Genomic DNA, 21364 nt, shown 5'->3' on the forward strand with positions numbered 1-21364 from the left:
ACACAGTAATATCACAGACGAGCACTTGTCAACAACTAGCATTCGAACGCAGCGACAGGAAGGTCTCTTTATTCAAGTCATAAACCACTACAGAATATGTGGAGTGAGTAGTTTCCACACAAGACCAAAAGCCCGCCTATTTCTTCTGCCTTTACTATAGTAAGTGTGGTGTATTAATAACGCCGTCAGATAAGTGAGTCAGTGAGTCGTCGAGAGCGAGCAAGGAAGTCCGTAACTGTGACAATGTACACCAGGCGAGTGCGACGCAGTTCCCGAGACCTGGGTTCGACGTGCAGTGAACCGCAATTTGGAGACCTAGGTTCGACGTGCAATGAACCGCAGTTCAAGAGACCTGGGTTCGACGTGCAGTGAATTCAAACCGTGAGCTAGAAGAATTATCCAAGACAAGCGAACTGTGAATAGAGAACTGATGTTTTCATTCTGCACATAGTACACTGTGGACATTAATTGTAATTAGAATTACACTATTGTTGTACTCAATGCTACACGTCGGGTATTGTCATTGTTGCTGTATTGAGTGTAATATCCATTGCTGTTGGGTGTGTTGTAAATAAAAAAAGTCATAGTATTGTAAGAATGATTTCTCAGTAAATACTTACATAATCCAATAACGAACCACCCCAGATTCACAATGCTTAAGAATTTTCTTGTTTCACCACAATACAGAGAAACCCAAAAATGTAGACACGTTCACAGATGTTATGTTACATGGACTCTCGAAGTTTATCTGAATTACTGTGAGAACACGTAGTGTGATATTCTATTAAAAAATAATACTTATTTACAGCTTTCAAGCAATCCGGAGGTTCACTGTCACCCTCACATAAGCCCACCATCAGTCCCTATCTTATGCAAGATTAATCCAGTCTCTAACATCACATCCCACCTCCATCAAATCCATTTTAATATTATCTCCCATCTACATCTCGGCCTCCCCAAAGATCTTTTTCCCTCCGGTCTTCCAACCAGCACTCTATACTGTTTTCGCTGTAAGAAAAATTCTAATGTAAACATAAGCACATTGCTGTCATACCCGTGATTGACTCCCAGTCAAAACACTCACATGACGCAGGAAAATATAATTCGTATTTGGAAACCACAATCTTGTATTATTTGAAAATAAAAAATTGAATTCTAGTTGTTAAATACGATGAAACATTTAGCTTCACTCATGTGTAAAACACTATGTAAAAGAAAAGCTACTTTTATATTTTGTTATGTACTATGAACGCGAATGAATACCAACAGTAATACCAAGGTAGTCTGTTCTTGTAACAAGCTGGCGTCACTTGAGCTCGTAGTTGTTCATGTAAGCTAGTATTGAAGCATAGCTTCGGTATCCTCAACTGTCCATTGTGAAGACATAAGACTTAAAAATAATTTAATTATAGTAATTATAAAGTAAATGTTTCCTAAACAAATGAATGCATAGTAGTGAGGTTAGGCCTACTGGACGAGTAACGGGAAATGTTTAACATGAAACAGAATGTACAACAGTAGGTGGGAACACGTACTGAGAATCTATGGCGCCAAACAGTGGCCAATGAAGCCTCACTTTAATCACGTCCTATTGTTTACATTAGGATTTTTCTTACAGCGAAAAGATTATATATGCATTTCTAGATTCGCCCATATGAGCTACATGCCCTCAGGTTCACACGACACGTGTCCACTTTTGTTGTTCAGTTAGGGCATGTGGCACCTATTTAGCAGCAATTCTGCGCATATGCAGATCGTGACGTAAAATTTTATGTACAGTTGCCTGATCAATACCTGTTTCTGTTGTCAACTCCTGTAGAGATCATCGTCTGTCGTTCTCTAAGCAATGTTCTATCACGGCATGAGCAACATCGGTACAAACAGTCCTAGGGCATCCTGTACGAGATTTGTAAATGTTACATATCAAACAATGTGGATTGCGGTCAGGGATTCCGCGGAAAAAAATAGTTGCCACAACTTAGTAAATGGTCCTCGTGTGTGTGTGTGTGTGTGTGTGCGTGCGTGTGTGTGGGTGGGGTGGGAGTGGGGGGGGTGGGTGCGTGCGTGAGCGTGTGTGTGTGTGGGTGGGTGCGTGCGTGCGTGCGGGCGTGCGTGCGTGCGCGTGTGTGTGTACAGTGAAACCTTTCATTTATGGACATTGAACGAACGTAACAATCTGGGAGGTGTCCTTTATTGGGAGGGAGGCTCCCCAATCTAACAGTAAATTTATAATATGCATTATGTATCCCTTCACGCTTTAAATGTAGTTTAATTCTAAATACAGTATACTACAGTAAATTCTTTGGAACTTTAAACTGCAGTAGATAAGACCGAAAAAGGAAAATAAAGTAGTGTGCCATGCAATTTTATTCTAGGTCTACAGTTATGCAGTACTGTAATTTACAGTTTTCAACTTAACCTTTACGTTAAGGTGCCATGTCTCTCGAAACAGAACAACTGATTGAAGTGAAGAGAATAATCCTACTAACCCTATCATGTGTCGAATACAATTTCACGATCGCGGAAACCTAGACTCCTCAGACAAGTTAAATTTTACGAGTTTGTTTATCCACCCGCTTCCAGCTAACAAGGGTTAGCCAGCTGAGTTAGTGGTAACCTTCGAGACCCTTAGTCTTCTTTCATGTTAAGAAATTTCTGTACAGTTCTCAAAACTAAATTTTCCATTTTTGTATCACATTAGGTTTTGAAATCCAAGTTCTGTCTGCAGTCAGGAGGTAAAGCAAGCTTTAGGACTGTGAAACAGCTGTCCGTGTCTGGGAGTGTCCGTAAACGAGAGTTAAATTTATCATTATTTCTATATTTTTTCAGTTGGGATATAAAACTCTGTCCGTATATGAGGAGTGTCCGTATCTTGGGGGGTGTCCGTAAGGAGAGATTTTACGGTATATATATCTGTTTGTATGTTAAGATATAATCATACCTTAAATTTAGGTTACAATGAAATGAAACGTAAACAGTTTTACAATAAAACCATTAATGGCTTTTACATAATCTAAAATCCCTGTGGATTCAATGATGTAGCAAATGTATAAGACAGAAAGAATAAATGATAACTATTCAAGGAAGAACAGCCAGCAAACCCTATGGGAACCACATACCTCAGCTTCACACTTTATCGTAGCAAAATGAATTGGCACTCCAATTTCCTCAACTTTAATATCTGATGTGAAATCGCAGCTGTGGTCCACATCTTCCGTCCTTATTCCAGCCACGTGGAGATCCAATGAAGTCCCTGCCTGCAGACATAGTGCATATGTAACATATGACAGCTGTTATGGATGTGATTCCAAGTACTAAAAGCTGCACCTTGGTCCTCATATTGGAGATTCATTGCTAATTAAGGCGCATATGAAATACAGTATATTGAAAATCATGGATAGCAAAACAAAAACAAGACATTAAGACAGATATGACACACAAATGGAAATGTTTACTTCTAGAAGTGAGCAATATATCGTAATTCAGGTACTCAGAAGCAAAGTGATACAAGTGACATTTTTTTAAAAATTGAGAAAAGTATATTCTAAATATTTAACGTCATTTCTGTTCAGAGAAAAAGTAATATAAGTGCAATTCCAGTCAGTGCTGCTCCATGTTGGCCTTACTCTTGTATTACAACGCATACACAGTTTTGGCTGAGAGGCAAACTAATACAAGTGCGTTGTTTGCATATTGTTGTTGCGTTTCTTCTGTTTATGACTAATTCATTTGGCACAATGGAGAGAGGTAACATATTACATATTGGAAACATCTTCGTGGAAGGCCTACACACATTGAGCTGGACCAACTATACAATAAGGATAACTTTTGCTAAGTGGAGCAATTTGCAATAGCTAAAGTAATTCATCCCACCCATACACTACTCTTTATTTGATGACCTGAAGCATGAAGGATGGGCCTATAATAAGGACTGCAGGCAGTGGAAAAGAAAGTTCAAGGAATACTCGCGGTAGGAGTCCTACAGATGCATTTCATGACAGAAATATAGATGTTGCAGCAGAGAGAGATGCAAGTTCTTCAGATGAGGCTAGTCACGTAATGAACTGCGACTAAGGCTGAATTACATTGCATTGGAGAAATCATTGCAATAAATGAAAGTCTCAGGAATCTTCTATGTCACATTAGTAAATTTAGGAATGCAGTTATATTGTCAGACTCCAAAGCAGCTATTCTATCATTCGCCTCTAAACACACACCTTCATCTCAAACAGCAGAAATAACTAAAATGCTCTCTCAATTAATATCACTCAATAAAAGAATTGTATTCCAATGGATACCATCCCATTGTGGAATCCTGGGAAACGAGAATGCGGATGCTTTAGCAAAGAAGGGCAGCACTGCTACTTACAGACCTGTTACTAAATCTACATATTACTCTGTGAAAAGATTTATTAAATCTATATACTTAGACTTCAACAAACAAAATTTGATAACACAATCCCAAGGGAAAAAATGGAACTCTCTGCATCATAATCCACAGTTAATTCCTGATTTACCACGAAAATCGTCTGTAGCTGCATTTAGATTGGCAACAGGCCATGATTGTTTGGCCAAACACCTGCATAGAATTGGAATATATCAGTCCCCTAACTGTCCATTGTGCAACTCAAACCAAGAAATGGATTCGGAACACCTCAAAATCTGTGCTTCAGTGGCTGTTCATGATAATATCTTTGAAAAATATTGGAGTGCAAGAGGTCAAATGACTTTATTGTCAAATGCCTGGCATTAGAAAACAACAACAACATTTAAAATTAATTTTCTTAACTCTCATCTTTCGGAGAACTAAAAACGACATCAACTGTTGCCCTAGAAATTGAATGTAATATTCAACCTATCAGACACTATGTATTAAAAAAGGATCTAAAAATACATTAAAAAATTGCAAGCCTCATCCAGATCTCAGATGTTATTAAAACTGTCAGATAATACCTTGTGTATTTTCTACAAAATAAACAAAGAAGAAATACCAATCTATATCACAGACACACTCATTGTTAAAACTTCAGTTGTGAAATTCTTCCATGGGAATGGGTAATTCCAGAACATAGCATACAAATTCCAGGAAATCATTTAAAAAATTATCCTCCATACATTCTTAAGTTAGATGCCATGGAACTACTCTGCCGCACATAAAGGATCATCTTAAAATTTATACAGATGGCTCTCTAAACCCTGATGATGATGGGACATCAGGAGCAGGGTATTATATTCCAAAATATGTAGAAAGTTACTTCATACCATGTTCATCATCCTCCGTCTTGACACTGAATTGCTAGCTATTGGTGCTGCTCTTCAGTGTGTTACTCAAATCTCTGAAAAGTCTATATGCATATTTACCGACTAAAAGGAAGCTATATTTAATATAGTTAAACATGTACCAAACCTATACACTCCTAGAATTATTCCAATTCAGAAACAATTAATTAAACTAAAAAAAACTCTAAAAGGAAATAACATTTCGATGGATACCTGGTCATTGTGGTATACCTGGAAACGAGAAAATCAATAACGTTGCGAAATAGGCAACATATTTGCTACCAAGACCTCTTCAAGTGATATCTCTATCCATTGTCTTTGCTTCAGTAAAGTCTCATTTTATAAACTTATTGATCAACAATTGGTTCTCTTCTGAAAAAGGAAAAATTTTACAGTCTGTTCAAAAGAAACCAAATGACCTGGAAATGTACAAAAATATTGCCCAGACATGTTCAAACATTTTTAACAAGAGCCAGAACAGGTCACATTGTCACACAATTGTACCTACACCGATTTCACCTTTCTGATAATCCTACTTGTCTGTGGTGTAATAATCATGATGAAGATCTGGAACACATTCTTCTATACTGTCCATCCATAAACCACAAAAGAAATAAATTAAAATCATCAGTACCAATTGCAGAAGACACAGCTCTGCAGTATATATTGACTACTCTGGCTACTAGCAACAGACATCCATAATGAATACCGATCAAAATACCTCTCACTTCTCATGAAAAACAAAAAATGAATAGACTATACTGCATTTTATGTTGTCAGCAAACAGATAGATACATTAATAAGATTGACTGAGGGGTTCTTTCGGTTACACAGACACATTTTGTGTTATAATATGGTAATCAGAAAGCTGAAATGCTGTTAAGACAGAAATGTTTGATGTTGTAAGCAATGTTCTTGTTCTTGTTTTAAATAATATACAAATACTGAAAACTGTTGCAATTGTATTACTTCTCCACAAAAATATATTCGTGGCAAAATAATACAAGTGACTTTAGGACCCTATTTTACCTAAAATGTTTTAGAATAGATAATTTCTATTTAGAAGTTAAAAAATATAGGTACCAACATACACAACTGTAACATAGTTCTGTAACAGATTTTTTAATTTCCTTTTCAACTTCAAAGTCATTTATCTCAAAACTTACTAAATGTCACTTGTATCACTTTGCTTCTGAGTGCTTCAATTACGTGCCTGGAGTAGAACTGATAATAATTGAAGTGTAAAAAAAATCACTGTATTCAGTCTGTATTTATTTTCTCTGAATCTAAATATCTCAAGATACAATTATAAAACACATAACAAATGAAAGAGGGAAACAAGTGATATTACTGACACTGATAACCTAAATGTTCTAGTTCAATGAGTTACAGAATAATCTATGTTAGGTCATCCACGACGAAGTCTTTAACAACTCTTATTAATCCTCAAACGGAGTTGTGACTGTTTTATGACATAAGTGGAGTTGTGGGGTCAAAAACGATACCACTACAAAAGGAGTTAAAATATTAATTTTGTTTACTTTTTAAGATGATGTAATAGGAATTTCAATTATTATTAAGTTTGTTTACATAAATTAAGGACATATAACTAATATGAGTACAATATAATTATTACTAATATGTGCAAAACTTTGAAAAACAATAGATCATAACATAATGTAACACCGAAAGTCTGTATGACAATTTTGAGTTAATTTAAAATTATTGTAAAAGATAAAGTTCCATTTTATCATATTTTCTTTATATCCATCACATTCAAATGTAGTAATCACAATAAAAATGTCAGTCTGGTTGCATACTTTGCTGTCAAACTGGATTTCCTTTATTCTCCACATTCTCTACATGTAACCGATCGGCAGGCCTGGCAAACTGGATGGTCACAACTAACACAGTACTGGTTTGTCTTCTTCTCTTTTGAATGAGGACACAGCGCGCAACATTTTCTTTTCGATTTCTCGCGTGTTTCTTCATTCTTTGGCAGAGGTTCCTTCAAAATCCTGGAAACAATCATTCTGAGTTCTTTTGGGAGTCGGTCATTTACAAGCCTTCCTAGCGTTTTCAGGAATTCAAAGCGGGAAATGGGTATATAGTCCTTGAATGATGTCTGTGATATATAAGAATTGACACCAGTAATATTCAGAATTGCATAGAAAATAGCCAGAGGCCATCTTGGGGTACGTCTGCTGCTACTATATGTAATACACTTTTGGTAAAGGCTAACTACTCCCTCTTTTGTACTATTATAGAAGGAAATAATTTCAGGCTTGCCTGTCTCAGGATCTGTGTCCACTGAATTATGCATGCTAGAGAGCAAAATAACAGACTTTCCTTTCTTAGGCACGTGAGAAATTAATGTGCGGTCATTTTGGAAACCATATTCAGTTGAGCCTATTTTACATTTCCTGTCTGCCTGAAATTCTTGTGGAATGTCTTTCTTGTTTTTCCGCATCGTCCCTACATGCGTCGTTCCGCATGTTTACGTTCTGCATGGAAGTGAAGTCATTGTCAGCTGTAACATTTCTGTTACTTCCACAAATATGTTTCACTAATCTCAGTACTGATTGTGTTGGTTTCTGCAGCGTTTTTTCTTGTGCAGTCAGACCTATCCCATCACTGTCTTTCCCAGCATATATATATATATATATATATATGCATTCAAGAGATAATTAGTGTTAGCATCAGACAAAATCATAATTTTCAGCCCATATTTCTCCGGCTTACTAGCCATGTAAACCTTAAATTTGCAGCAGCCACGGAAACCTACTAGCATCTCATCTACACAAGTATAAGAACATATATTATAGCAAGCCTGAGAGTTTTCAACCATTTTGTGAAAAATATACGACACTGCTGCACATGGATCAAGTTCCTTCCTTGTTGCTCGTGTTGCAAAATCATCAAAACGCAAGCAATATATCAAAATGTATGTTCGCCTGACAGAAAGAATGGCACGGAAAATATCCCTTCCAATACCATCAGTTGCAAACATGGACTCGAGACTTTCATGGTTTGATTTGAAAACTGCTGTGTAATATAGGAACCCGAAAAGTGCCCTCAACTCTACTGTATTAGTGTCTCTCAATTCTGTACGAGTTATAGCAGAAAAATTTGCTCTGTAGGAACTAATTTTCTCATTTGTGTGTATAACAATTTCTGTAATCATGTCTTCTGTGAATAAACATTCCCATGCCTGTAAAGGATTGCATGAATTCCATAAATTTTTATCTTTTCCTTTCAGTGTAGAAACTTTCATTACAATATTGTGTATTGGTGTTCTTCTGTTTCTATTAGGTTCGGTAGCCGACCATTTGCATGCATTCTTACCGTAGAAATTCAATGAATCACCATTTCATTGGTTTACATCTTCATCCACTCCATCCGAGTCGTAATCTTGTTCTGAATCCGTGTTATGTTCGGAATTATAGTCCGGATCATTTTCGTCCCCACAATAACTCGCATCACTGCATTCACTTTCGTCTACAACACTGTTTACAAAGCATGGGAAACCCGAATCGAGCACTGACACAATTTTACGCGCATTAGTAGCCATACTCCACTATGAAAACTCGTTGGTTGTACATTGACAAGGTGCAGATACACAACTGAAGTTGTGGGGTCGAAAAGGATACCACTCAATATTTTAGCTATTACTGGAAATAAATAACGGTACCTGCTGGTCAACGACACAGCCAACGGATTAAACTTGACGAAAGGAAAAGGTACACAAAAGATTTAGAGAAAGAATGCAATGGTTAAGGAATGTCAGGGGTATACAATTTGCCTGGTGTCGAAAAAGACCCCAGAACTCCGTTTGAGGGTTAAGGTGCGGTCACACGTCGCTACTTTTGCTGCGCAACTTTTGTACTGCAGCTGCAAAAGTTGCGTGTCGTGTTCACACATAAGCCAAAAGTAGTGCACTGCACGCTACTTTTCGTGCTGCGCAACCCGAGCACTGCAAAAGTTGCGAGTCTGTTCACACACAAGGCGCTACTTCTGTAGCCACAGTCTAGCTGCAGGTTTCCATCTCCGTGTCGACTTTTCAATATATATTTTGTGGTTAGGTTCGCATTACTTTAGTAGGTTATTTTACGACGCTTTATCAACATCTTAGGCTATTTAGCGTCTGAATGAGATGGTGATAATGCCGGTGAAGTGAGTCCAAGGTCCAACACCGAAAGTTACCCAGCATTTGCTCATATTGGGTTGAGGGAAAACCCCGGAAAAAACCTCAACCAGGTAACTTGCCCCGACCGGGAATCGAACCCGGGCCACCTGGTTTCGCGGAAAGACGCGCTAACCGTTACTCCACAGGTGTGGATGGTTCGCATTATTATGAAACTCATACGATAGCTTACTTATATATTATTTTCTTTCCTGCACTAACTAGTATTCAGAAATTGGCATTATTTTTACTATAAAGCTATTAAAACACCCATATAGTTAAATGATAACCAACAGAAAATTCATAGAAGCAATATTGGCAACCCTCCTGTTTGAAACTACGCTACGGAAAATTAAAAAAAATGAATTATTTCGTCAGCAAACGTACTCAGATTGTGTTGAACATTTAGTAACTGTTACAAATAATTTATTTTCATCACATCTAACACTAAAATATATCCAAACAATAAAAGTATCATTGGCACATTTGGGTGGCAACACTGGTCGCAACTGCAGCAAAAGTTTCAACAAAACCGATATCAAAAATGCTGCGGCTGCAACCCTGAGAACCCTGTTCACACGTCACTACTTCCAAGCTGCGCGCAGCACGAAGAAGTAGAGGGCACCAGGTTCGGCAGCCGCTACTTTTCGGGTTGTACTGTTGTTCACACATCGCAGTGCGAGAGTTGCGCAGTTTTTTGTACTGCAGCACTGCAAAAGTAGCGACATGTGACCGTACCTTAAGATGTGATCAAGACGTGGAGATGTGTCAAAGGCAATTCTACAAAAAGCCAGTACGACTTTCACTTTTCATATGATAAGAGGTCCACACCTGTGGAGTAACGGTTAGCGAGTCTGGCCGTGAAACCAGGTGACTAGGGTTCCATTCCCGGTCAGGGCAAATTACCTCGTTGAGGTTTTTTCCGAGGTTTTCCCCCAACCCTATACAAGCAAATGCTGGGTAATTTTCGGTGCTGAACCACGGACTCACTTCACCGGCATATCACCATCTCATTCAGTATGTATTAGTGAAAGGTTAGAGGTTTATTAAGTCCGTGTATTAGTGAAAGTGAGGTTATTAAGGGTGTTTATTAGTGCAAGGTTAGAGGTTTGTTAAGGGTGTGTATAAGTGAAAATGAGGTTATTAAGGGTGTTTATTAGTGAAAGGTTAGAGGTTTATTAAGTGCGTGTATTAGAGAAAGTGAGGTTATTAAGGGTGTTTATTAGTGAAAGGTTAGAGGTTTATTAAGTGCGTGTATTAGTGAAAGTGAAGTTATTAAGGGTGTTTATTAGTGAAAAGTTAGAGGTTTATTAAGAGCGTGTATTAGTGAAAATGAGGTTATTAAGGGTGTTTATTAGTGAAAGGTTAGAGGTTCATTAAGTGCGTGTATTAGTAAAAGTGAGGTTATTAAGGGTGTTTATTAGTGCAAGGTTAGAGGTTTGTTAAGCGTGTGTATAAGTGAAAGTGAGGTTATTAAGGGTGTTTATCAGTGAAAGGATAGAGGTTTATTAAGTGCGTGTATTAGTGAAAGTGATGTTATTAAGGGTATTTATTAGTGAAAGGTTAGACGTTTATTAAGTGCGTGTATTAGAGAAAGTGACGTTATTAAGAGTGTTTATTAGTGAAAGGTTAGAAGTTTATTAAGAGCGTGTATTAGTGAAAGTGAGGATATTAAGGGTGTTTATTAGTGAAAGGTTAGAGGTTTATTAAGTGCGTGTATTAGTGAAAGTGAGGTTATTAAGGGTGTTTATTAGTGAAAGGTTAGAGGTTTATTAAGTGCGTGTATTAGTGAAAGTGAGGTTATTAAGGGTGTTTATTAGTGAAAGGGAGATTATTAAGGGTGTTTATCAGTGAAAGGTTAGAGGTTTATTAAGTGCGTGTATTAGTGAAAGTGAGGTTATTAATGGTGTTTATCAGTGAAAGGTTAGAGGTTTGTTAAAGATGTGTATTACTGAAAGTTTGGGGTTTTATTAAGGGCATATATTAGTGAAAGATTAGGTTTTCTTTGTTTGTGCGTGTGTTTGTTTTTCATAGCTATTGTTTTTCATATGTACCTAGGAGATGACGTAGGTTTTTTTTTCTTTTTTGACGCGAGAATTATGTTTCCTGGTGCTTCTCTATTGTGCTGCATGGCATGTTGGTGTTAGACTTGCTAAAGCTGTGCGGTCTTCTAAATTGATCGACGTAGTGACTTCTGTGATGTTCATTGTTTTGGTAGTGCTGGTAAGTTTGCAGATGCTTGGTTGATATTCGATGCGGTTATGAATTATGTTGTTACATTACGTGATGGCGACACTGCTTGAAAATAGAACGATAGTAGACTAGTGGGATACGTTTTTCTTTAACGAGTGGTGTTTGCATTTACTGCAGGAAAATGAAGATGTTAAGTGTTCGGTGTATGAGGGTTTTAGTGGGTTTGTTGTGAACGTTAGTATTTAGAAATGTCCCTTTAACAACGATTTTCGTGTTTTGTACAGCAGCGAATTTTGTTAACGTATTGTGTGGTAAGTGAAAGGTCTTTCTTTGTATGACATGATGTAATGTGTGAAACGTAAGTGACATGGCATTTAAGTTTATGTTTGTACAGGTTTCAACCATCTAGTCCTAGTCCGTAAGTCTTTCTGCAGCCTAATGGCTATGGATGAGGAGCACGAAAGTAAAGGACGGTGGTTTGAGTCCCGACATCGGCAGGGTAAATAAAGGGGCGCACTTTGGTACACGTGCAGCGGCATTTCTCTAAGGTTAGGGCCCAGTTTAGGTGTGTGTGTGTGTGTGTGTGTGTGTATTATTAGAAAACTAGGGGCAAGAAAATACTGAGAATAGGACGCATGTTTATATGGCATTTTTTTCGATTAATACACTCACCTAAACCGGACTCTAACTTTAGAGAAATGCTGCTGCCCCTATACGGAAGCGCGCCCACAGATAAAATTTAAAAAGAATGTACAAATGAGAGGATGAAAGAGTGTGCGAGGAAGCTAGAGGGAAAGGAAGGAGACGATGTAAGATAAAATTTCATTATTTTTTTTTCCGTTGCGAAGTTATCTAAGGTGTTTGGGTGAACATTTTTTTCTTCGAAAATGGACAATTTTTCCTCAATATAGGATATTTCATTAATATACTATGTAGTATCAATGATTTTGCAGCATTTCGCCGTTGTCCGTGTATGATACCGCAATTGGCCAATATAGAATATCCACCAGCCACTGAACGAATATTGCACAATTTTATCACTGCCAATGTGGCGTTATAAACCAATTTTCAATACTTTTATCACAACCACAACACATTTCAATAATTCTTATTGTTACTAATTAAAACATTTAATATATCACCCAATACACTGGACAAACTAAACGTAATTATTACGAAAGTCGCCATATTTCCTTTATGGAACTACAATCTACTTCTACTAGATAGTTACAGACACGACAAGTAGGGCCATCAATACAACCAAATGAAATTATACTAAATGTGACGAATGTTACTATATGTGTGTAGCATTACGTAACAGATTAGGTGTGTATTGTGTAACAGGTTAGGTTAGGTTAGATTAGGTGTGTATTGTGTAACATGTTAGGTTAGGTTTGATTAGGTGTGTAGTATTATTACTATATTGGCAACACTGAAACCTACTGTTACATTAAAGAAACATGGCAGTATTCATCACTCGCGATGATTTTCATATATCAGTAAGGTACGTATTTGGGGGGGGGGAGGTTCGGTGGGCTTATAGCTCTCTCAATGATCACATCAATTTCTTATAATCAATACTATAAATCCAAGGCATTTTCAAGGTATTATATCAAGTTCCTATAGTGGCTGGGACATAAGTAATATTCATCCCGCACCCTAAACTAGAACCAATTATCAGCTCTTATATGAGAAAGTAGGCACAAAACAAATATGTAACATGTGACATGAAAGCAAACACGATAAACAATCATATATTTCAAATTTCTTAGTTTGTATAGTGAACATATACTAGGCCCTAGCTATAAACTGGAATATAAACACATATAATTCTATATCTTATTCCATTATGTTATACTCGACGCATATTGGAATTAGCACCAGTGACTCTGAATTTACCTCTGATACGGGTTCCTTCTCAGCTGTATGAGTGTCATCATACCATTGCATAGCAAGAGGGTCATCTTCAGGTTCCTTCTTGATTACATCCATCGCGACTGTAACAAACATTGAAGTTTGGGTCAATCCAGAGTCTCCACCAACCACTGAACGTATATTTCACACTTTTTTCACTGTCAATATGGCGCTATAAACCAATTTTCAATACTTTCATCACAACCACAACACATTTCAAATGTTATTGTACCATATATAGAATTATTACTACATTAACACATTTAGTAAATCACAAAACATGTAGAATGTAATTATTATGAAAGTCGCCATTGCTTCTTCGAATTAGTAGTATTAGTACGATCCACTAGATGGAAACCGATACGATTGGCAGAGCCGGCAATACATGAAAACGAAATGATACTAAATGTGAGGTATGTTACTACAGGTGTGTAGTATTATGTGACAAGTTAGGTTAGGTTTGATTAGGTATGTATTGTGACAGGTTAGGTTAGGTTTGATTAGGTGTGCAGTATTATGAGAAAGGTTAGGTTTGGTTTGATTAGATGTGTAGTATTTTTACTAAGTTGGCAACACTGAAACCCACTGTTACATTAAAGAAATGTGGCGATATTCTTCATTCACGCACGACGATTTTCGTATATAAGTAAAGTACGTATTTACGGCGGGTTGGATGGGCTTACAGCTCTTCCAGTGATCACATCAATTTCTACTAATCAGTACTATAAATACAAGGCATTTTAAAGGTATTTTTTATTCATTTACTAGTGGCTGGGACAGAAGAAAGATTCACCGAAGTTTGATATAGCGCGTTGCTTATGTGTATAATCACGTGTAAACAATTATATAGCCTATCTCCAGAATGTAAGCTGCTGAAAGAAGCTTAGGCTTATGGTCAGTAGTTACCATACGACGTGCGTTTGAAAAATTTGTAGTCTAACACATAGATGCCATTGAAAACGTGTAAAAAAAAAAGTATCGCGATTTTACGATGCGACCAAAAATAATAATTTTCTGTGTAGCTTGTAAGTGCCACATTGCATTCAGAAGTAATTCCTAAAACTATACGCAAACTTTCAATTTTTAATTTCTACAAGTGCCCTCAAGTAGTGTAAGCTATACAATCTATAAATAACACTTCAATGTTACAAAGTAGAATTAAAACAAAATTAATGAATGCCTGTAACTGTACAATAAGAGGATTTACAAATAAGATTCCAATTACAATTACAACAAAGACAAAAAAAAAGTGGCAATATTCACAGATTCAGAATTACCTCTATGATATATTAAAATTAAAATGAACCACAATTTTAATAGCGATAACTTCACATTCCCGTTCACAATGTAGAATACACGGTTCTAGAAATCTAGAGTATGAATGAAGTATGAACAAATTTCACCACGATCAAGAGTGCCGTGACAAAGGAAACCAGATGAAAAATAGTTCGAAATATAAAATAAAATATAAATACATTCTTTTAAATTGAATTACCCTGTTTACTATGTATTGTACAAATTTTATAGCTCAACTAACATATATTTTTAGTTGGTTATTTAACGACGCTGTATCAAGTATGAGGTCATTTTGCGTCGATGAGATTGGCGATTGCGAGATGAGGCCGAGGATTCGCCATTGAATACCTGGCATTCACCTTACGGTTGGGGAAAACTCTTTTTTATCCTCTAAGGGGAAAACCTTCGAAAAAAAACCAGAGCCTTCTTTAGTTACAAGCCGGGGCCATACGTCGGCAACACTGTAATTATCTGTCACCCGGAGGCTGACCGTACAGTACACGTGTTTGTGCTAATGCCGATTTCCAATGTAAATTAATGTTACAATGTAAGTGTGTGTCGATGGAATTATGTTTGCGATCGTACCAAACGTTAATTGTTGATCAATTATAAACTAAATGCGTGTTGGTGATAAAAAAAAAACGAGACAATAAATGAAAATAAAATGGTTGCAGTCTTTGGGAATTTTTACGGTTATGGATGACAAAGTAATTGATTATTCTATTAAATATTAAATATTGTATAACCACATTTTTATATTCTTATTTGTGATTTGTGTGTATCAGCATTCTAGTCAAATTGTTGGGTCTCGCCTGCTATATCAATAAAGTTACGCCGTTGGTTTTCAAAGTCATTGTAAACAGCTGTTTTGTGATCCCATAAATGTTGCAGTTTTGTTGAAGATTCGGAATGCCTGCTATACGTCAGAACTATCTATAATTTGTACATGCATATATTCACTTTGTTGGTTTGGTCAATGTTAGTTATGTCCCGCCCACTATAGAGACATAGGCCAATTTTACACATATTTAGTATAACTTGTTGCTTCTTTGACAGGTTAGGTTTGGTTAGTTTAGGTTTTTGTTATAGCCTACCTTGCATATACGATTATAGCGCAACATTGGCAGTGATAAAAGTGAAATATTCGTTCAGTGGGCGTTGGATACTCTACATTCACCGCGTTTTGTTACATATTATGTTGAAGGGGTGTGTTTTCATTTTTTCATAGATTGTTTTACTTGGCTTAACTGTATTTACATCCTCATACTTTTATTATAATAGGAATGTCAATAGTTTCTTCTGTTTAAATTTTATTTTAGGCCTATTTGCATAATTCACATTCTTAGCTTGTTTTCTGTAGTTATATTTATTTAAAATTATATTTTTAAAAGTTTATAACAAATAATTTAGGATAACAGTATTGTTATGGTGACTGGCCAGGTTCAAACTAAAACTGACTTCCTGGACATCTGAAATATTTATAGAAAAGCACGACATAATCACATGAAATTAAAATGCATATGATATCCTACACCTTTCATGGCAGAGGTGAAACAACATTAAGCGGCAAAACATTGTCAATTTACTAGCCACATAATGGTTAATTGATTGGAATAGGGTATTGCGAAAGTACGTCATTATTTTATTTATTTTTGGTACAAGTAACATTTCTTTAAGTATTTATTTATTTTCCCTTGTACCATCAATAAGAAAACAAGTATGTTTTTATTTTTTTTTTTAATTATAAGTGTAGTTGCTACGACATATAGGCACACAGCACTTTCTAGGCATCTGAAATATTTGTAGAAAAACACGATAGATAATCGCAGAAGATAATATTAAAATATATCCTAAACCTTTCACAGATGAAACACCATTAAGTCGCAAAACATTGTCAATTTGCTAGCCACAAATTTGTTAACTGAATGGAACTTAAGAATACTGCGTAGGAACTTACGTCTTTATTGCATTATTGATTTTATTATTTTCGGTGCAAGGAATATCTTTTTTATTTATTTATTTACCTTCGTACTATCAATAAAAACATGTTTTTTTGTAATTATTTTAAGTGACAGCCTTTGTATGTAAGTAGCCTACTTACGCCGTATTCTGAAGTATAGCTAATTGATTGCAATAAAACACTATTTTCGAACCCGTAATAATTTACATCACTACTCTGAATCTTGATCTTACCTTCATGCATGAAGTAATATTGAAAAAATACGCGTTACGTATAACGAAAGCAATGAGCAAACACAATATCACTCTAAAATCTCCCGCCTCTACTCTGCGTTGCCAAACCTACCCATGCCCCGGCTTGTAACTAAAGAAGGCTCTGAAAAAACCCAACCAAGTAATCAGACCAAGCAGGAATCGAACCCGCGCCCGAGCGCAATTTCAGACCGGCAGGCAAGCGCCTTAATCGACTGAGCCACACCAGCCTCAACTAGGCCTAATATATGCTTTTAAATTTGATTATCCTGTTTACTATGTGTTGTACAATTCTGTATAACTCAACTAATAAATGCTCTTAAGTTGAATTACTCTGTGTACTATGTATTTTATATTTTTGTGTAGCTCAAGTGATGAAGTGTATAATATGCTGTAAATTGAATAGTAATCTGTATTCTTCATGCTTGTAAATTGAACTAAGTTTCATTATGTGTATCTATTTTTGTAAATCTCAAGTAATTGGATGTTTATGCTTTAGAATTGAATTATTTACTTGCTATGTATTACTTTTATAGCTCACCTGATGAATAATCGTTTAAGTTTGTAGCTTGAATGGTCTGTTTGCTATCTACTGCATATTTTTGTAGACGTAGTTCAGTTGGCAGACTCGGACAACTAGCTTGCTGATCCAGACCTGCGCTCTGGTTTGGGTTAGATCACGGTCGACCGTGGTTAGATTAGATCTCCGTTTTGACAGATCACCTGGTTGAGTTTATTCCAAAGTTTTCCCTCAACTGTAAGGCAAACGCCAGGTAATAGATGTCGAATCCTCGGTGTCACTTCATCTCGCGAAATTGTGCAGCTTTATTCGAAAAAGTACTAAATCCACTTTTAGAGTTTTTTGAGGAAACAATAAAAACTAACTCCTACTACCGCAACTATATATTTTTTTTTCTGACATTGATGCAAACCGGTTCTATTCTCATTCCTTAATTCCCACACCAAATATTTCTGTTTAGTGACAATTAGCCTACTTTGTCTATTTTGAGTAAATTTCTAACGTATATGGTACGTTTTGACATAAAATAAGAATAGCATAGTTAACACCACGTATTAATTTTTTTTTCAAAACATTTTATTTATATATTCTCTGTTTCATGTTATTTTAGCAGGCCTACCACAGGATTTTATTTCAAGAGAAACTTGTTCTTAACAATAACTTGAGATTGCAGGACATTTATATAAAATGGTAAATCCTGCACACTGTATCCCACTGCAAGGAGCAAAGCTTCAAAATCTTTTTTCTTTGCTTCCTGCACGTGGCAGATGCATGGAACCTCTTTTAATTGATATTTTATTCCTTTCTTAAGCAGCCTATGCTTACACACTATTGCATGGGCGGAATTGAGTCCTACTAAAACAGAGTTAGGCCGTATTGTCAAACTTTTGGTCTCACTAATTTTAAACTCCTACACTTTTGGCACACTTACGATAATTCCTGCCAGAAATCATAATCTAAAGCATGTAAAGCGCCTACTTCAGAAAACACACTTTCGATAATTTCATAATGCAGATTCTTCAATATGTCACTGATCCTTGCCCCAACCTGCTGCATGCTCCACCTACCAATACTGAAAATGCTGAGAAAGGTGTAGCCTATCTGCATACCACTATTTTATCCCTTTAATTCCGGCCATAATAGGATAAAATATTATATACTTGGAAATTGTCCTCTTGTTTCCATAGATTTCGTTTCCTCCTTTGCGATGTGGAAACATGAAGCCCAGGGTGCGAATTAAGATTTCTGATGAGGGCGGGATAGAATCCTAGAAAGAGAATACCATACATAAAATTATTATTATCCTCATTCGATACAGGTCAACGCTTGATCACACTAAGTTGCTTGTCTTGCATCTTGATTATAATATTAATAATTATATTCATGAGCAGGCTTAAGATAAGATGTGTAATTCCTAAGTTATTAAGGCTGTGTCTCAAAGCTCAAGTCCATACTACACACTAGTGACTAGCAACTAGCTGACTTGTAAACTATACACTAGGGAGCTTTGGTAATGTATGCTTGAAACATGGCCTTCTTCATAGACTATTTTTCTAAAAACCATGACATCACGGTGCAGCACTAAATTAAGAAGGCAGTGTCCTAATGCAGTTTCATTACGAATTATGTCGAAAAATAAGGGCTTAATATATTACAATAATGTTTAAAACATTGTACAGAAGGTACTAACAATGCCATTACATTACATTATTTCACTTCCAAAGCATTTTTAGATTTAATAACCCCAATTGCTGATAAGGTATCCATGTTTGTTTAGTGAACAAGTCATCGATCAAGCAAGCATTTTCGTTTACTAGCTACTACGGACTTGATTGCTGTGCACTATGTAGCTTTGGATCATAACTTCTGACGTCACATCCGGCTATTTAGTCAACTATCGAGTTCACTTCAGCTGAAAATGTAGCTTTGAGACACGGCCTAATTATTGTCAGGTTGCTGGTGATGATAATACATCAATATTATTTTCTTTGCTTATTTTATACTGGTCCCACGCCGTGGCATCGTGGTCTAAGGCATCCTGCCTCGGGCTCGCGTTACGGAATGCGCGCTGGTTCGAGTCGTCATGGGAGAAGAAAATTTCTCATGAAATTTCGGCCAGTGTATGGGACCAGTGCCCACCCTGCATCGTGATGCACTTGGGGAGCTACGATAATTAGCGAAATCCGATTACGCAAACCAGCTATAACAGCTGGGGGTATCATCGTGCTAACCACACGATACCTCCATTCTGGTTGGATGATCGTCCACCTCTGCTTCGGCATGTGACCGTGAGGCCAGCAGCCGCCTGGTCGGTCTTGGCCCTTCGTGGGCTGTAGCGCCATGGGTTATTATTATTATTATTATTATTATTATTATTATTATTATTATTATTATTATTATTATATTACTTTATACTGTACTTTATAAAGTATACTCGTATTAAAACAATTATTATATTTTGTGAGGGAAGAATAGAAGTTATCCCTAGCAGGGATGTTAATATGAATTTATGAGAGGGTGATAACTTTCCAACGGGGGGGGGGAAATCCCTTCCATCACCCCCCGTTTAATCGCACCCTGATCAAACCTATTAAATAGTTTCTTTGGCTTGTTGAATTTTTATTAACCTAATAATTTGCTCGAAGACTCTTTATATTTTCATCACTGCTTCCTTGCAAAACTAATATTATGCTTGCAAGATATGGCAGACACTTTAGCCACATCCGAGAGTCGCTTTTGTTTATTCACGTCTTTGTGCCACATACTTTCATTTCTTGTCGTTTTCTTGAGACACCAGTGATTATCGGTTCTTCTGAATATTCATTGGATATATCAGAGACAATTTTCATTACAGGTAGCATTATATACTATTATAACAGTATCAGAAGAATAAAAACTAGAGAAAATAGCTATCACAAATATCACTTAAACTGCCAGGAAACTAAACTCAGATAGCCATGACAGATTTCAGAAAGTCACATGTCTAGAAACAGCCACATCATTGGTTAAATGGATTTGGTACGTCTTGGCATCAACATGAAGATGGATGTAGTAGGTACTTATTGACGAAAAATGCGAATCTTCAAAACCTTTATAGCCGGGATTTAGGGCGGAATTCATAGTCAACACTTATTGTAAGGAAACCCTTAAGCAGTTGCTTATAATCATTTCCAATTCATAAATCCCACTAAAGTGAACACTTATTCAAATAAGGCAGCTTGTCAACTTACTCAAGTGTTTCCTTGTATGCATTGTAATCAGCTGATTCGGTTTAGGATTTAATTTAATTTAATTTATTGAGTTCTATAATTAAAATGAAAATGAGTTTCGGCAAGCAAAAGATACCGGTATATCAGAGATATGGAAAACCCTTTAGCGATGTGTAATGATCAACAATTTAAGAGGAGATACCGTTTCGACAAGAACACTGTTGTGGATATTCTGGTGTCTCATTTAAATTCACAATACAACCATGAGGCTTACCGATTTCGCCACTGCTGAAAGTACTGGTTGCTTTGAGATTTTATGATACAGCAGCATGTCAGGTACATTTAAGTGGTATTTTTATTTTTTTTTTCGAAAAGTATTCACGTCCCAACAAAGTGTTATTTGCATTTTTGTTTGTATTCTACCCAAGGAATAAGCTGTTAAAATTGGCGTAATTATATCACTTCCACTTTGTTTAGCATAAAAATAACTGAAAAATAAATTGATTTACTTCCAGGAATATTTCCGGAGTTTGCATTAAACTCAACTGCAATTTTGTT

At 36.4% G+C, this 21364-nt stretch overlaps 1 protein-coding gene across 1 annotated transcript in view; it reads right to left on the bottom strand.

Moving 5' to 3' along the window:
- LOC138691722 (jerky protein homolog-like) overlaps window positions 1–13651 on the bottom strand; it is a 61081-nt gene extending 47430 nt beyond the window's left edge. The window contains exons 1-2 of the mRNA XM_069814021.1: window positions 13556–13651; window positions 3120–3257 (exon numbers count right to left, since the gene is read on the bottom strand). The gene's annotated coding sequence lies outside the window, so the exon portion shown is untranslated. The remainder of the gene's footprint in view (window positions 1–3119; window positions 3258–13555) is intronic.
- Between the last annotated feature and the right edge of the window lie 7713 nt (window positions 13652–21364).

The sequence above is a fragment of the Periplaneta americana genome, chromosome 16 (assembly GCF_040183065.1).
Source record: "Periplaneta americana isolate PAMFEO1 chromosome 16, P.americana_PAMFEO1_priV1, whole genome shotgun sequence".
Lineage (NCBI taxonomy): Eukaryota > Metazoa > Arthropoda > Insecta > Blattodea > Blattidae > Periplaneta > Periplaneta americana.